The sequence below is a fragment of the Pituophis catenifer genome, unplaced genomic scaffold (assembly GCF_029215685.1).
Source record: "Pituophis catenifer annectens isolate HBS135680 unplaced genomic scaffold, rPitCat1.0.hap2 SCAF_1, whole genome shotgun sequence".
Lineage (NCBI taxonomy): Eukaryota > Metazoa > Chordata > Lepidosauria > Squamata > Colubridae > Pituophis > Pituophis catenifer.
In genome coordinates, this window is record NW_027256881.1 from 210,070,840 (window position 1) to 210,088,986 (window position 18,147).

General features: G+C 37.3%; 1 pseudogene; it reads right to left on the reverse strand.

The window, feature by feature from the left end:
* Positions 1–2,125: 2,125 nt before the first annotated feature.
* On the reverse strand, positions 2,126–2,887 carry LOC139310097 (geminin-like; annotated as a pseudogene).
* Between the last annotated feature and the right edge of the window lie 15,260 nt (positions 2,888–18,147).

An 18,147-nucleotide genomic window follows, 5' to 3' on the forward strand; every position in this document is an offset into this window, starting at 1 on the left:
ATTTTGAGGTCTTGATAATTCTCCATCCATGGAAGAAGAATTTATTATTCTGCATAAAAAAATGGCATTCCTTGGGTTCTTGGGACCAGCCTCAGAAAGATTATTCCAACATGGATTCTCTTGCTTTTCTTCCTAGTGGTCTCCATGGCTGGTTGTTGGCAGATCTGAAACTCAGAGGGTGCTAAGGACTCCTCACTCAGAAAATATCAAAAGGGGGCTTAGTTAGCTTGAATTATGTGGGAAGAGCCTGGTATCTGAGCTTTCTGAAGGCCTCACAGCTTTACAGTTCAACAGCTGATCTTTATTCCCCTCCCCCCTTCCATTGCTGACAATATCTTTTCCTGGCTCCCTTCCTCACAGACGACATTATAGCAAACATGCCACAATATTGGTATAGAGATCCTCTGTTAATTTTGTTTAGAAATTGTAATGGAATTTGTGGGAGTGACGTCTGCTAAATTCGTCCATTCTTATAACAAAGTTTATTTATTTATTAAATTTACATTGCTGCTCAACTCCCAGTGACTCTGGGCAGTTAAATTTCCATCCATTAAACAAATACAAGATGAATATGCATAATGTGGTTTCATTCCTACTATGAGCCATTCTGTTTCTCCATGTTTATTTTTACAATTGTTTCTCATTCACAGGAAAGTTTTTTTTTTAGAATAATAAGCTGTTCTGGCACATCCAGTTGCCTTAATATATTCCATCTATTGCTATAGGCAGTAAAGCAAACTTAAACCTCCTGCTCATGCATCTTATAGTAGCTATCTGATTTCACATTCTATCTCCCTTCTCTGAAACATGTGCATTCATTTGGCATTCCTCTTTCCATGTAGGTCTCTGTTCTTATGTGGAAGAACTTAAAAGATTCTGTGTTGAATTAGTATTGTTCAGTATATTTACATGGTTCGGTATGGTTTGGTAATTTGCACACTCCCTTGGATCTTCTGTCTTCATAGGCGTAGTTATAAACATCAATCTTCGTATCCTCAAGGCCACATATTTGTTGACATTAGCATTTTAACTGTCTCTTCTTCTATATCTTTAAATAGTTTAGATATTTCATCTGCACCTGATATTTTCTCATTTGCCAACTGCTTTTCTGATTTTTGTATATTACCATACTTTCTAGTAGACCTGTTTCCTTTGTATGTATATATATATATATATATATATATATATATATATATATATATATATTGTATATATCTTTATTAAGAATGTTGATTATAATAATAAAATCTAATACCAACTAAACTTAAAGAAAAAATAGAGAGAAGGAGTAAAACTGTGGTGAGTAGGAGTGTGTTTGGGGATTGTTATGTGTGTTGGACCTGGTCTTTGGGTATTAAGTGAATTTCGTTGTATGGGTATACTGTGTATACACATACAGTGACAATAAAGTTATTATTATTATTAAAATAGTGCAGGGAAAAAGAAAGAAAGAAGAAAAAGAGAAGAAAGAAAAAAGTAAGAATATTATAAAGAGAAAAGAACTAAGCGACTTTCAACCTTCATCACAAATAGAAACACATTTAGTAACCTTAAAGTTACAAGCATTTATCTGTTTTTCCCATATTCCATCTCTTATCACTAAATAAAGTGATACAAACATAAACATCTTTTCAATTTTTCCTACCTTAGTTGTAAATTTTAATTTTAAATTTTGTGTGTGATTTTTCTGATTTTCTGAAACATACCTCACATTCTTTTCTTATTACTTCCTTCTATTTGTTGACATTTTTGGTCAAGATATCTTTCCTCTTTCTTTCTGACTTGTAGTTAATTGGTTGACTTCAGCTGTCATGCATCTATCCTACTACCCGAGGAATTAATCCACCATTTCTCCTTGAATATCATTAAATTCTCCGATTAAGTTTATTGGTAATTTACACATCCCTTAGCATATGAATAAAAGCCATTTTCAAGCTGAAATACGTAGTGTTTTCGATTTATCAAATGGCTAGATACAGTCAAATACTTCTGACAAGACTGTTACTCATTCTGTTACACTTGTAATGACATCCCATCCTCCAAATCTCAGACAAATGTGTAGTTTTCAGGAGATTTTCTGCCTCCCCATCTCCTCCCTTCTTTGGAGGCATAATATTTTCAGATTTTATTTTCTCAGTAATAGGCACATTGCAACTATCTCTGTAGAACTATTGGAGAATTTTGAATATTCCTCTTCTGATTCACCATCTAACTCCACCTCAACAAAATTGTTTTCTTCATATGCAATTTCCTCTCCAGCTCTAATTTTTTCGAAAGGCTTTCTGGTCCTCATCCAGTTATTTGCTCTATCATATTTGCTGTATAATGTGCCTGGCCAGCTAGTTCTGCCAGTTCTTCAGTTCCTTCTTTTAGACGAGCAATTTCACTATCTTTTAATTTGATTTCTTGATGCGACTTTTCATTTCCTTGCCACATGCCATGCAGAACTTTCTTCCTCTCTTCTGCCACTTCCTGGAATGAAGCATTGCCTTTGCTTTAAGATCAGAAAGCTGGATTGCTTTCCTTACATTTCTGTATTCTACTTTATCAGCAGCATCAAGTTGGGATACTTTTGAGATAAGGTGATCACTTATCCTGCTCCTTTGCTCTGCCTACGAGACAACCTTTAATAGATCATGATATCATCTTAAGGGCCTGTCTCTGTGATGTGCTCTTTGTATTACTTGCAGAAACCCACTTCACCATGGGATGCTTTTCAGTGTTTGATTGCCGTTTCATTTTAGAATTTGTGTTTCTGTTTTTAAAGCCAAATCATTGGATTAAAGGGGTTCCCTGAGAGCCTGCTCACACACCAACCCCTCACCACCCATTTTTGCTTGAACATCATGATAGCTAGTTCTGAAAAAAATCACCTTGATCTTGTCATCTTTTCTTCCCTCTTACTTCTAGATTTCTACTAGTGTTCCGCTGAGAGAGCAGCCTACGGAGAATGGCTCCTGAAGGCTGGTGGGGAATTAAAACTGGGCGAAAACCTTAGTGGCATCATCAGACTCTTCTGGAAGACCAGAATAGCAATAGCACTTAGACTTATATACCGCTTTACAGTGCTTTACAGTTCTCTCTAACAGGGGTGGGTTCTACTTACCTTTACTACCGGTTCGCAACGGGATCGTGCACGCAGATTGCTAGTGATGACATCAGGGTCAGTGGGCAGAGCCTCCCGCTGGTTTTACTACCAGTTCTATAGAACCGGTCCGAACCAGGGGCAACCCACCACTGCTCTCTAATCAGTTTACAGAGTCAGCATATCGCTCCCAACAATATGGGTCCTCATTTTACCCACCTCAGGTAAGGTGGTAAGGAAGGATGGAAGGCTGAGTCAACCTTGAATCTAGTGTCTTCTTGCCTTGCTGCTCTCTGCCAGCCTGCAGAGCCCCTACTCCTGTTCTCAGGCCTCATTTCTGCTAGTGTCATTGAAGCTGCAGCATGATTCCTTGCCTCCTTTTTCCTGGCCCTGGTACCTGTTAGACCTTCTGCTTCTCTCACTTTCCAGCTATCTCCAGCGGTTTCCTTTTTTGCCACAATTTTTCCTGCTCACGAGTCTACTGCATCAGTCCCAGTTCTGTTGTTACTGCTGACTTTGCCCTCGCTCTGCACTGCAATTACTTGTCTGCTTCTCCTAAATGTAGGAAATGACCAGGTTGAGCCCGAGGGAGGGGTCAAACATGTCATCAGTCTCAAGTTCCCTTGCACCCACAAAAGATCTAAGTCCAATCCATCTTGAATTCCATTGACTCTTATCTATGGCCAATTTGCTCCTCTTCCAATTTGATCATGTTTAACCATTTCTTAAAGAAAGTTGGATACTGACTGACAACACATAACAATTGATATCTGGCAATCAAGTGTAGATTTTTCTTTCCAGTGTTATATGTTAATTCACTTAGCCAACTCCCATGCCCAATTTCTTGATAATTTTCAAACATTGGCAATATATATCCAAGTAGAACATATACATCTTTAACAGTTGGGTCACCCTTTCTCAACAGGTAATTGTAATTTGAGCAGTGATGTTCTCACAGGATTTATTCAATTTATTCACATTATTTGTTTAAAAAATATGATGGAAGGCCTCCCAAAATGTAAATCAACCTTAGCATTGAATTCCTCTTAATTATATCCCAAATATGCAAAGGAATTCTAGAGCATCTGTCTAGATCTTACTTTATGTGCATCAAAAGCATTTTTTTCAGTCTTATTGCTACCCGATTCTTTATTCTTTATCATTACCATCTCCCGAATAGTATGTCATGTAATAAACTACTTAGAATGACTATTCCAGTCCATTTAAAATAACTTCCTCCTAAAACATTCAATTTTGTGTGCTTTATTTATTCTTTGGCAATTTGTAGTTTTTCTTTCTATTTCCTTTTCTTCATTTGATCCATGTTCCAATTGTTTATATTCCCCAAAACCAAGGACCTCGTCTTTCAGTAAATCACCATGAGTAACCAGAATTGTTTTTTATGACTTTAGTCTAGCCACATCATCACAAGAATTACTTGTGAAAGTTTGACGTTCTTCTCCAATTACTAGAATATGGGTGTCTGTGGGGAGATGAAGAAATGTCATCTTTTATATGAGGATGTAATCACCCACATCCTGCAGTTTCTGTATTTGTGTCAGACATCCTAAACACAAGGATGTAATTGCAGCATTTGTGTGATTATGTTACCTATTATATATTGTGCTTGAGTTGTCATGTTTTGAAGATGTTGTTGAACTGGAAATCATCACATACCAAAGCTTGTCTGAGAGTTTTAGCTACATCCATATAGTTTTCTTGGCAACAATATGTTTGCTGTTGCCTTCTGGGTTGGATTTTGAATAATGCTTTGTTGAATAAAAGAACCCAAAGTTAGCTCTGATATACAGACTCAACTGGTGTAAATCAACCTTGATTTGATTTGACTTGGAGATATGAGCCTTGAAGAGAGCATGATGTAATCTCACTTATTCTAGAATCTCAGGCAAGCCACTTCATGATTTGAGATTCAATTGCAAAAAAGATGGTTAACATCAAAATGCCTGCAGCCATTTTGTTTTTGACAGAATGAGATAGATGTACTGTAGATAGTAGATGCTGTAAAATATATTAATCTTACCAAATCTCAATTGGATCTCTTGAAGGGTTTCACTGCAATACATTGTTAACTATTTTCCATGTGTTACTCTTCTGCTTAGCTTTCAAAGATGCCAACTCTCATAATCAACTTTACTGGGATAACCGCTGAGGTAGGCCACAATGGCAAATCTGTTCTTTTGTGCATAAGGCTTGGTTGTATGAGGTTTGTGTCTTGCTGGCATTGAGTTAAAGAGATGGCAGAAGTGGATTGGCATAATGAAGCATAATGCCACGAAGATGGGAAGGCCACCAAAAAGCTAATAGTGCAGAAAAAGCAATATTTGTAATCTTGCACACATGCCATTCTTAAAAGCAGTAAAGCTTGTATTGTCCAATCTTGTAGTCTTTAAAGATTGACCCTAAAGGGCACATTGCATTGCTCAGCCTTGATTCCAGATTCAGAATGCTAAAAGTTGCATTAGTTGAACCAGCACAGATATCTAACACTGCATTAGTTCTAGAGCAGTGGTTCTCAACCTTCCTAATGCCGCGACCCTTTAATACAGTTCCTCATGTGGTGGTGACCCCCAACCATAAAATTATTCCTAAGACCATTGAAAATATGTGTTTTCCGATGGTCTTAGGCGACTCCTGTGAAAGGGTCATTTGACCCCCAAAGAGGTTGCGACCCACAGGTTGAGAACCACTGTTCTAGAGAGAGAGAGAGAGAGAGCTAAGTTTAAGGTTTGTGGCTGGATGCATTAAAGATGCCAAGAGCCAAGAACATAAGTGAAACTTGTTACCCTTATCACCATTGCAACCTAAAATTGCTTTGATAGGCACAGAATACATTGACATGAAAAGCTCATTGTCTAACTAGTCGTTTCAATGTCAGAGAAATCATTGCAAGACTCAATCCCCCCCTCCCCTTCAACTCATCTATGTATAGAAGTGATTACAACTTTCTATGTTCTTTGTGAAAACCCCAAAGCAGTAAAAAATCTGTCAACAACCTAATTGTATTTTCTGTATTAAAATGTGTCTTTCCCTTGATTCATACAGAGTGGCGATGCGCTTACAACTGTCAAAGACCTTTAAAAACTTTGCAAGTCCCTAGTTCCTATTGTAATGAATATGTTGCATATATGTTCACAAAGGAGAAGGAAACCATATAGTTTTTCACTAGATACATGCATTTTTAAATGTTCTTTAATTTATATTTTCTTCCTGTTATGGATTTCAAGGTGGTATATAGTGTTGTGGCCCGTCAGCGGCTGGTGCAGCTGGTGGCTGATTCCGACAGCGAGAAGGCTGGTGTGGTGCTGCACCAGCAGCCTGTGCAGCTGGCATTCAAGTCGGACAATGAGGAGGCTGGAGAAGATGTGGTGCCAGGGGCGGGGATTCAGCCAGGGCCTTCAGAACCTCCAGAAGCTCCCTTAAGTGAAGAGGATGAAGAGGAGGAGCCTCTTCTCGATGCACGGGCTCGCAGAGCTGCCAAAAGGCAGGAGTGGCTCCTCAGGAGGAGGTCTCCTCGAGAGTAAGGCTTTGGGCTAATTGGCCACTCCCTTAGCCTATTTAAGGAGGAACACCGACTGAAGCAATTTGCAGGGAACAACTCCATTTACATACTTTTGTGTCTTGTCTTGCTTATCTTATCAGCTTCCTGCAAATTGCTTCTGGTCATTCTGCCAACCACAGTAAGCTTTCAGTATTATTCTTTGAATTCTTGGTGGCTGTTAATGCAGTTAATTAAAAGCCGTTGTTGTAAAAAACTGGTTTATTTAGTAAACTAAGGTTTGAACGGACTTTCTGTGTGCTGCGTTCTTTGGGGTCCGTAGCTGGGGCAGAACATATAGATTGGATTTTCAGGTTCTCATCCAACTAATGAATGGATCTAGAGGAATACTTTCAGCAAGTTTGCTATGCCATGATGTCTTTGTTCTTTTCTTTGGATCACCTGATGCAAAAACCTCTCTGAAATTGATTAATTATCCCACCACACTCTAAACATATTTATGGCAGCTTACAGCAAGGAATGAAATGCAAAAATAAAACAATGCAACCCCCCCCCTCTAAAAACCCATTAACAAGGTGCGTGTGTAAGTGTCATGACCCGTATACTACCCAGAAGGCAGATTAATGTTGCTGTTGTTGTTGTGTGTGTAGAGAGATATATAGATATATAGAGAAAGAAAAAGAGAAAGAGAAAGATTATCTTATTTTCATATGAATCATACACGGTATCTATGGAATACAGGTTACTATACACACACACACTATGTCACAACATTACCTTTAGCAGGTTGCCATCTTATGGAGTGGCTTGCTCAAGATCTCAGAATTTTTACCCTTTTAATAAGAGCTAAACTGCAGGAATGTCAAAGATACATAGAATATCCATCTCCAAAATGAGTCAAAGGCAGTAATTAAAATGTCAAAGACTGATAAAAATTTCAGATTTAAAATAATTACCTGAGATCAACAAAAAGGATTAAAGATTAAAGATTCACAGCAATGAATCATTGATATTATCTCCTCTTATGGATTGCTTCCATCAATAACAATAACAATAACAACACAAATATATATATATATAAAACCTTATAATCTTAGGCAACTATATTTCCACCCTTTAAAGTGCTCTGATCTAATGTGCAGAGTAACTGATTATTTACTTAGTTATTTATTAATTAATCACATTTATATAGCCGCCCATCTTACAAAAAGGTGACTCTGAGCAGCGGGGTACACCAATCAATACAACAGCATACATATAAACAGTCTTTATAAAGTTGATGTCAATTGATTTTTCTTTTTTAAAAAGTGTTTCTTTCAAAATGGGCGATGGCCATTCTGGCTTTTAAATTATTTCAGTGGGGAATATGATTTATGGCTGTATTCCCATGTTTCCCCATTTGGCATCAATCTTTTGGTCATAACCTGAAGAGGATGTATATTTTTTCTGTTTGCACAGTAATAAATGGTTTATATGAGAGTGGCAGTTTTAAGCCAGTTTTTAATAAGGGTGGAGGTTCGTTCTCCAAGCTTGTGGGTTGGTTTCCGAATGTCATGGTTTGAGGTCCTGGGCAAAAAAGGGAAGAGATGCTGAGAGTGCCTGGGTTTTATGCCCTCTCTGGGCTTTTGAATTTGAGTTTATATTCTGATTGATTGTCAGACTTCCATGGGGCCATGCAGGGGTAACTTTGTAGGTTGTCTGTGTCCTAGGCTTGGTTGAGCCTTGCTGTGTAATGGTGTAATGAACGGGCTTTGGGCAATTCCTATCATGGCTCTGCTTGTAGAATAAATTTTGCTATGTAGAATAAACTGTCCCAGGCCTTAATGGCTCATTAGGGGAAATTTAGAGGAAACATCCTGCCCTTTTAATATTTCCTAAAATATCTCATTTTCCTAGGAGAGGGGTGGGTTTTAACTTCCTACACTTTGCTTTCAGCATGTCCTTCTCCTCCTCCTCCTCCTTTTTTCCTATTTCTACTTTTTTTTTTAAAAAAAATGCAAACATAATTTGGGAGAGGAAGCTGGAGCATGCCAAGGGCGAGTTCCAGGAACATATTGAGCATATTGACAATCCCTGAGAATAATGTTGAGATCATATCATAAACATAATTTAATAACATAATGAAAGCATAATGTCATGTTTATGCTAGCCTTTGGGAGGGAGGAGAGGGGTTCTTGGAAGGCTGCCCACAAATATCCATTTTAGCATGTTGCTAAACTGTTGCTGTCTACCCCAAAGTAGATTTGATATCCCTTGCATCTTAGGGAGGCCCTCCTGCCTTGTAGCAGAACCAGCTCTGCCAGTAGGCAGAAGAAATCAATCTTCTTTGGCAACAGATCTGGGAATGTCACGCAAGGGCAATAAATTGTTGGTTATGTAATTTGTTGTTCTTGCACTTTTGCTGTCAGGAATGAAGAGAAGCTTTGTGAGATGGATTGGGATATTACTTGTTGCTTCATCCCAGGGATCAAAATCTGAGGGACTGGTTTAGACTCCATGCAGGTACTCACAAGTGGTAGGATCAGCTCATGGGAGTGTGTATCTGGAGAGGTTTCCAGGGAAGGATTTCATGTTCCTGGTGTATGTGTGAAAAGACCTTTTGAAAAATCAATAGAGACAATGGCTTGTTCTGGGAAAAAGCTTCACTGAAATACAAATGCATATGTCAGCCAATATCATTCACTATAATAACAAAAGAAAGATTCTGGCCCTGTCTGCTAAAACAATATCAAATGAAAGGATTATATTAGTACAACACCAGCTTGTATTACACACAGTTTTCTAAAACTGTAAACCATTGCAGCACACAATTGTGCCATGCAGGGTACAACATCAGAAGGCATATTCACATACCAAAATAATTCTGTTGCGCCTTTCTCATGTACCTGTTTCAAAAGGAGTGTAAACCAATAGACGTGGGCATAAAATCAAGCCTGTAAACATCTTATCCATAGTAAATGAGTTCAAATAGATAAGAAGGCCAAAACTATACTAAAAATCAGCAAAAAACAAAACAAAAACCAACAACCTCTAACCAAGGCAAAACTCAGGTACCAACGAGGCAGGTATGGTTCTTAGAGTTGCATACTTTTTCCACATTATACACTTTCTATGTATATGTGCGGTACCTATATTAAAGGTGATGATGCTAGGATTGTGCAAACGGCTCTTTGAAGTGTTGTTCAGGCAGCCATATCCTCCTAAAGTCTTGATAGAGGGCCTTATATGAGCAAAGATACTTATCAGTACTGTAGTCTTTAATGTGTCCACCAGCCTAGAAGGTAAAAACCTTGCAATTTTAATCAGAAAGAAATCATTAAGGCTCTGCAAATTACTTCATGGACACTTCAACTGCATCATTGTTGTGTCTTTCCCTCAAAAGCCTCAAGGTTTGGTATGGACAGTTAAGTACTTACCAAAATAATTTATGCATACTGTCAATGGATGGTAGCGAACCTGACAGAAGTATTTTTAGTGGGTGCAGATGATTTTGGAAGGCCACCCTCAGAAGAACATATCTTAGGGTGTGTCAAATTTTTCAACTTTCAATTTCTACATTAGGGGTGCTCAAAAGTGCCTTAGGGATTGTAAAGATATTTTGGTTATTTAAATATGATTTAGATGTGCTTGGCAAGAAACTACATAAATATAACTTTTTAACATTTTTTTTTTAATTTGATTTATATGCCGCCCTTCTCCGGAGACTCAGGGCGGCTTACAATGCGTTAAGCAATAGCCTTCATACTTTTGTATATTTTATACAAAGTCAGCTTATTGCCCCCACAAACTGGGTCCTCATTTCACCTACCTTAGAAAGGATGGAAGGCTGAGTCAACCTTGAGCCTTGGAGAGATTCGAACCAGCAGAAATTGCAGGCAGCTGTGTTAATAACAGGGTGCACTAAACCACTGTAGTATCAAGGCTCTTTTGTTTGTTTCATATCCACCATAATGCTGAGCTACGTTTTTCCGAATGCTTTCCACACCCCAATGATTCTCTACATACAGTAACATGTATAGCACATATGTAATATACTATATGCATTGAGTATACATCAAAAAGTGAGCTGGAGAAGTGAAGATAGTTTTAGAAATCTACTTGCTGTCTTAAAATCAGACACAGAGAGCATTGCTTGATAGCAAAATCACATACAATCGTCTCACTTTGGCTCAGTTTGTTACCAGATCTGGGCTGGCAAAATGCAAATGGACGCTACTAGATGGAAGAAAAGAAAACCCTCTGCGTTCATGCGCTCCATGGCATAGGACCCGGGTACCTTCGAGACCGTCTTCTGCCACCAATAGCCTCCCACCGACCAGTCCGCTCCCACAGAGAGGGTCTCCTCAGGGTGCCATCGGCCAAGTTATGTCGGCTGGCGACACCCAGGGGGAGGGCCTTCTCTGTGGGAGCCCCAGCCCTGTGGAATGAACTGCCCCCGGAAATACGTAAGATCTCCGACCTCCGTGTGTTTCGCTGTGCACTGAAGACCCTGTTGTTCCGCCAGGCCGGGCTATCAACATAATAGTTTTAAATTGGGGTATTTTAAATTTCTGGGGTTTTAATTGAGCCAAATTTATTTAATCATTTTAAATTTTAATTGCTGTTTTGTCTTGTGTTTTAAATAGGCTGTACACCGCCCTGAGTCCTTCGGGAGAAGGGCGGTATAGAAATAAAATTATTATTATTATTATTATTATTATTATTATTATTATTATTATTATTATTATTATTATTATTATTATTATCTAGTGATTATCTGGATCATCACAGCCTAGTTCCAGATTCAAGCCATCTTCTTTGTTCTCTGAAACCCAAGGCTGGGTTGAAAGGAAACTATTTGAAGTCACCTATGTGAACCATCCAATTCAGAAGCAAGAACATATGGGTGGAGGAGCTCTATTGCAATCCTGTTGTATGCACTATGTCTACTTGTGTGTCAGTTCATTCCTAGATGTAGCATGGGACTGCAGCTAAACAACCCTTAAAGTATCTCAACTTCCCTCAAAATAATGTATTTCATAGTTAATATCAGCTATGTAGGAAGTAGATGGAGTATCAATGTTTGTCCAAATTTTGATCAATGAAGTGGTCTGTAAAGAGACACAGTTTCTTTCTGAAGAGGACAATATGATCTCCAATACTTTGTTAAACATTTATGATTAACACCTGTTATTTTAAAGGCTAGAATTACGAAATTCCTTATATTGAATGATAGGAAGATTTGGTGAGCAGTTGTGCCTCCAAAATCTCACTTTTTAATTTTTGTATCATGTATTGATGTAACAAGCAACATTTTCACAGCATTTGTGTACTTGTGGACTCTAGAAAAGAGCTTAAACAAATTGGATAATATGTAGACACTCTTATAGATTTAAGTTTTTGTTTGGGAAAAATGTGTGATATTTTCTGTTACATGTCTCATTGCATTTTGCATAGATCCATGTGTGACCTTGCCTATCTATTTTTATTTTCATAATTCATTTATTAGACTTGTGTTTGTCTTTACTGCAAGAACTCAAGGTAGCTTATATGGAGATTTCCCTTCATTTTTATTCCTGGAGTGCCAACCCTGTGATGTAGATTGGGTTGACCAGAAATGAAAGACCAAGAGTTAAATAGTGAGTTTTCATGGCTAAGGGTGGACTTGAATTTGGGCCAGTTGAGGTGCTTCCATATCACCAGATTTCTATCTTTCATTTCATCGTAGAACAATTTGAATCGACTGCTTATCATAGGCTCCTTCTTAATTCCAGAGAAAAGATGGATGGAACTGGAAGGAGGGAGGATTTCTATTGCCTTGATATTTCTTTAATTCCAGTCTGATGTGTTTTAGGAAAATATTCCTTTGGCAAGGGGAATACAAAACAAAAACAAAAGAAAGCAGAAAATTCTACCAATAAATATAGGTAGTCCTTTACTTATAACCATTCATTTAGTGACCGTTAGTAAAAAAAAGTGACCTATGATCATTTTCTCCACTTAGACAGTTGCAGCATCCCTATGGTTATGTGGTCAAAATTCAGATGATTGGCAACTGGCACATATTTATGATTTATTGCAGTGTCCTAGGGTCAGGTGATCACCTTTTACAACTTTCTGACAAGCAACATCAATGGGGAAGACAGATTCACTGTACAGTTGGGTTACTAACTTCACAACTGCAGCAATTCATTTAATAATGGTGGCAAGAAAGGCCATAAAATGGGACACAATTCACTTAACAGCTGTTTTGCTTAGCAACTGAAATTTTGGGCTCAATTGTGGTTGTAAGTCAAGAACTACCTACTGTATATACAGCAAATGTCTTCAATATTACTTTTAAAATAAGCAAAGGAAAAAAATAAGGTTTGAAATATTGTATGATATGGGAATCTAGTTTATTAAAATGAGGGGTGGGCAGAGAATAGAACAGAACAGAACAGAACAGAACAGAACAGAACAGAATAGAATAGAATAGAACAGAACAGAACAGAACAGAATAGAATTCTTTATTGGCCAAGTGTGATTGGACACACAAGGAATTTGTCTTGGTGCATATGCTCTCAGTGTACATAAAAGAAAAGATACATTCATCAAGAATCATAAGGTACAGAGGTAAGAAATATAGTATACACATTAATAAATTGACTTTAAAAAGATATTTATACTATAACATATGGTTTTGTAGATATTTTCAGGCACAGACATTTTCTTAATTGATTCAAATAGTCTCTAAACTTAGATAAAATCAGCTTGTTAGAGTTGATAAATATACAGTATATATATTTGCACCACAACCCTCTGATCTCTGTTTGGTTAGCTAAATTTCACAAACTCATTATGGAAAGAGGCAGCTGTTGTGAATCAAAAGACTGGAACACGCTTCATTATTTACAAATGAGTTATCTTATTCATTATCTATAAATAAATAAAGCTTTACTGGGTGGAGATTTCTGGGAGTTGAAGTCCACACAGTTTGAAGTTGCTAAACTGGAGAAATACTGCTATAGATCATTGTGTATTCTAACCTATGTTATGATAAAGACACCCACAAAAGATGAATGAATTTCTAAGTAGATACATAAATGTTATTAAAATCCACAATACAACGGTTGATAACATTCACTTGTATGCAGTCTAAAATATGTTGTTTTTTAGGGAACCCATGAAAAAGGAAGAATTTTCTAAAATTCCCCAACCATCTTTCTTTCTCCACCTTCTTCTTCTCTTCTCTAAGAAAGTTGGAAGGAGAAGAGGGAGAGGCTAGGTTTGAGGAGAAAGATTGCTGTACAACAAAAAAAAGAAGATGAAGTGGAAGAAAGGCAGCTCTGAACAAACAAATATAAATATATTAGGAAAAAGAATGAATTGTTAAAGAATAAAAGAGGACAAATATGTACAATTAGCAAAATTAGAATTTAGGGATAAATGAAGAAGGTGTTTATATATGCAAGTATAGAAATACTGAGGTATATTAAAAAAAAAAGGAAAGGGGGGAAGTCAATATTGATAAAAATTGTAATTGAGTAAAATGTATTTGAATTTGACTAATTGTATAAGATAGGAAACAACCAACACTCTGTTCAAAAAAAAGAAAAAAAAGAAAAAAAAGAAAGAAAGATATGGGTGAAGGTGGGAGAGGAGGAAAGAAGAAAACCAATAAAACTTTTTTTTTTAAAAAAAAATAAAATTCCCCAACCAAATGATTCAGGCCTTGCAAATGGTTGCAGTGTCCTGGGATCATGTGATCACCATTATCAATCTTCCCAGCCAGCTTCTGAGAAGCAAAGACAACCTGGGTAAACTGGATTTGCTTAACTATTGCGTGACTCACTTAACAACTTCATTGGTTTACTTAACTGTGTCAAAAAAGGTCATAAAAAAAATCAGGTGTGAGTCACTTAACAACAGAAATTCTGGACCCAATTAGCACCAGGCTAGAAACCGGAAGACTCTGAGTTCAAGTCCTGCCTTAGCCATGAAAGCCAGCTGGGTGACGTTGCGCCGGTCACTATTTCTTAGCCCAACCCATCTCACAGGAAATATAAGGTGTTGCTTTGGGGAAAAATAAGAGGAGGAAGATGTCTTAAATATGCTCGCCACCTTAAGTTATTTTTAAAAATAATAAAGGCAGGATATCAATCAATCAATAAAATAAATTGTGCCCATAAATTGAGGACTACTTATAATAGTTAACCATGTTTGTTTTGGAGGGTCAACTTCTGCAGGCCATATGTAGCATGGCATTCAAAATTTAAGTTACTTCGTTCATTTCTTTTCTGTTGTATTTGACCTAGAGAAAATTATTAGTAGTTTGACAGACAGGAGTAGATGCTTCCCCTTTTCATGGATTAAATTCTAAGACATTAGTCTGCTTGGGAGAGGGAGAGAGACAGACAGACAGACTTTAGAGCAGTGATCAAAGCTGTTTATTTAATTATTGGAACATTAAGTTCTTCCTTGAAAGCTATGAGCTAAAAGGTTTTATGTGAAGAGGATTAACAATAAAATACCAAAATATTCTACAAAATGCCCAGTATCAGAAAGAACATTAGAAGAAGCTGTGTTTTGTTCTGCCTTGACATATAGAATCATGATATTTCATGCATTTCTCTCTATTTCATAATCCAGAGACAAATTCTTGTGTGTCTAACCACACTTGGCCAATAAAGTATTCTGTTCTATTCTGCTCTGCTCTATTTCCATTCCATTCCATTCCATTCCATTCCATTCCATTCCATTCCATTCCATTCCTTCATTCCTTCTACCTTTGCTTATCTATATGCTTTTAGAGGGCCTAGGCTCCTGCCTATCTTACCTCCTTCCCAGGGGTGGGTTCCAAAACCCGTCGCTACCGGTTCGCTCATGAGCTTGTGCACACACACTGCACTTCTGCACATGTGCAGAAGTGTCCAGGTGGGTGGGCAGAGCCTCCCACTGCCACTACTTGTTCGCCCGATCCGGTGTGAACTGATAGCAACCCACCACTGCTCCTTCCTCCAAAAAGGTAACATAAGCTACACATATTCCCTCAGTCATCTACAACTTGAATACATTTGCTAGTTTGCTCCTTATCATAATTTGGCAAATATAGAAGTAATTCTTTTAGAATTACAGAATTGCAGAAAGAAACATAACGGGGTGCTTGTAGATGTGTGAAGTCATACACACCTACCATTGTTCTATGATTACTTGGTCTAGGATCCACATAGCATAGACTCTAGAAACCCTGAAGTATAGTTAATTTGCTTCACAATCATGTAGTTAACTTAAATAGTTTACGTTCCATGAAGTTTAGAATTCATGCTTTGCATGGAAAGTTTTCAGGTCTAATTTCAGGACATCCCCAGAATGACTCTGGATTTAGACTTGAAGTGTAACTGCCAGAGCTGAATTACAATGCCAGTGAGTTGACTGGCTTGATATCACTGAGATCAATTTCTTGACTGACAGTTGAACATCAATAGCAATAGCACTTAGACTTATATACTGCTTCACAGTGCTTTACAGCCCTCTTCTAAGTAGTTTACAGAGTCAGGATATTGCCCCCCAACAATCTAGATCCTCATTTTACTGATCTCGGAAGGATAGAAGGCTGAGTCAACCTTGTAATAATTGAAATACTGTTAATGGTTTATGGTGATGTGTATTAAAATGATTAAGTGAGGATTTGAAATAATACATAGGGGAAGCAAGTAGATGATAACAGTCAGAAGACTTTTTAAATTTAATTGAGGAAATTGTAATGGATGAAATAGTTTTAATGATATATTGTGATGAAAGTAGAAATGATTAAGATGTGGTTTGGAGGAACATATGGGGAAACTATTTGATGTACGAAAATGGAACTAAATTGGAACAGCTATGCTTATATTTGTTTTTGGTTTTTTTTTCTTTTTCATTAAGTGTTTGAATATATAAATAGAAAAGATACTTATAGAAGTAACTGGTTATATCAAAATGTTGGACTGTATTACTTAAGAAAATGTAAGTTATGCCTGTAAGAATTGAACAATTGTAACACCATAAAATTAATTATTTTGATGATGGATTGGGGTCTAATATAGAACAGAAGGGAAATTGGAATTTGGTTAAAATTAGAGATGAAAATGAAGGGTAAAATTGGTAAAAAATAGATGAAAATGAACACTATGGCAAAAAGGAAGTATAGAAATGGTAATCATAGTTGTAAAAATTAAAAATTGTTTAAATTTGTTAACCTTCCAAATACTCTGATCAGCAAAAATATATTGTATGTTTGTGTGTGTGCGTATGTGTAAAAAATAAAGAAAAAATTTTTACCAAAAAAAAAAAAAAAAGAAGAAGAATGAGTCAACCTTGAGCCGGTGAGAATCAAACTGCCGAACTGCTGGCATCCGGCAGTCAGCAGGAGAAGCCTGCAGTACTGCATTCTAACCATTGTACCACCACAGCTCTTCAGATCTGCCCTTTTGAAAGAATTGTGTTGAATGGTTGAGAGTTGAACCAGATAGGCCAGTCATACAGTGGAGTAACCAAAGTGAGTTACAGTAGGATTTCTTTTGGGGAGTTCTTGTGATTCAGGTATCTTTATTTCAGTTTATCTGTTTAGTTAATCCAGTGATAGTTCATTTTGCTAAATGAAGTTTTGCTGCATGGATGAAGGCTGGTGCTTCATGAATTACCCATTCATGCTGCCGACCATTATTTTGTGATGATAAAAAGAGAAGTGACCAACCACATTTTTAAGGTCCTGTTCTGCATCCTGTGCTTCATGGTCGATTCCAATTTTCCATTTCATAGCAGGAATAGCAACATTGGGAGAAGCCATATTACTTAACTCTCTATGGTAGAACTGGTATCTTTCATGAGGAGTTTGAGAAAATTTTCCCAAATTGATCAGGGGATATTTTTCCAAGAACTTGGAACCCCATCGTTTTAATTTGTCCCCTTGCCCATCTGTTCTAGCGCAATAAAAGAAATGTACGAATGTATCTGACTCTACATCTTAAAGCCACATGCTTTTTTTGAACTGAAATCGCATACAGTGTTAACTTTAAAAAAAACAAGGATCCTTAAAAGAAACAGCAATATGTTCTTTTTTGTTGTTGTTAGTTGCGAAGTCATGTCCGACCCATCGTGTCCCCATGAGCAACGTTCCTCCAGGCCATCCTGTCCTCTACCATCTCACCAAGACCATTTAAGCTCACCCCTACTGCTTTAGTGACTCGATCCAGCCAACTCATTCTCTGTTGTCCCCTTCTTCTTTTGCCCTCAAAAGTCTTTCCCAGCATTAGGTTCTTCTCCAGTGAGTCCTTCCTTCTCATTAGGTGACCAAAGTATTTGAGTTTCATCTTCAGGATCTGGCCTTCTAAAGAATAAAGAATATGTTCTTAAGATTTAATATATGCAATGTTTTTTCTGGTTAAGTAATTTTGGAAGGCTGCCCCAGCAACAAGGTCTCTCCAATATCCACTTTTGTAGTGTTAAAAATAATAAAATAAAACAGGAATCAATACAAATGTGTGGCAGACTCAAGTTACCAGTGTATAAATGAAGAGGAAGGAAGCCAGAGTTTGGATAGTAA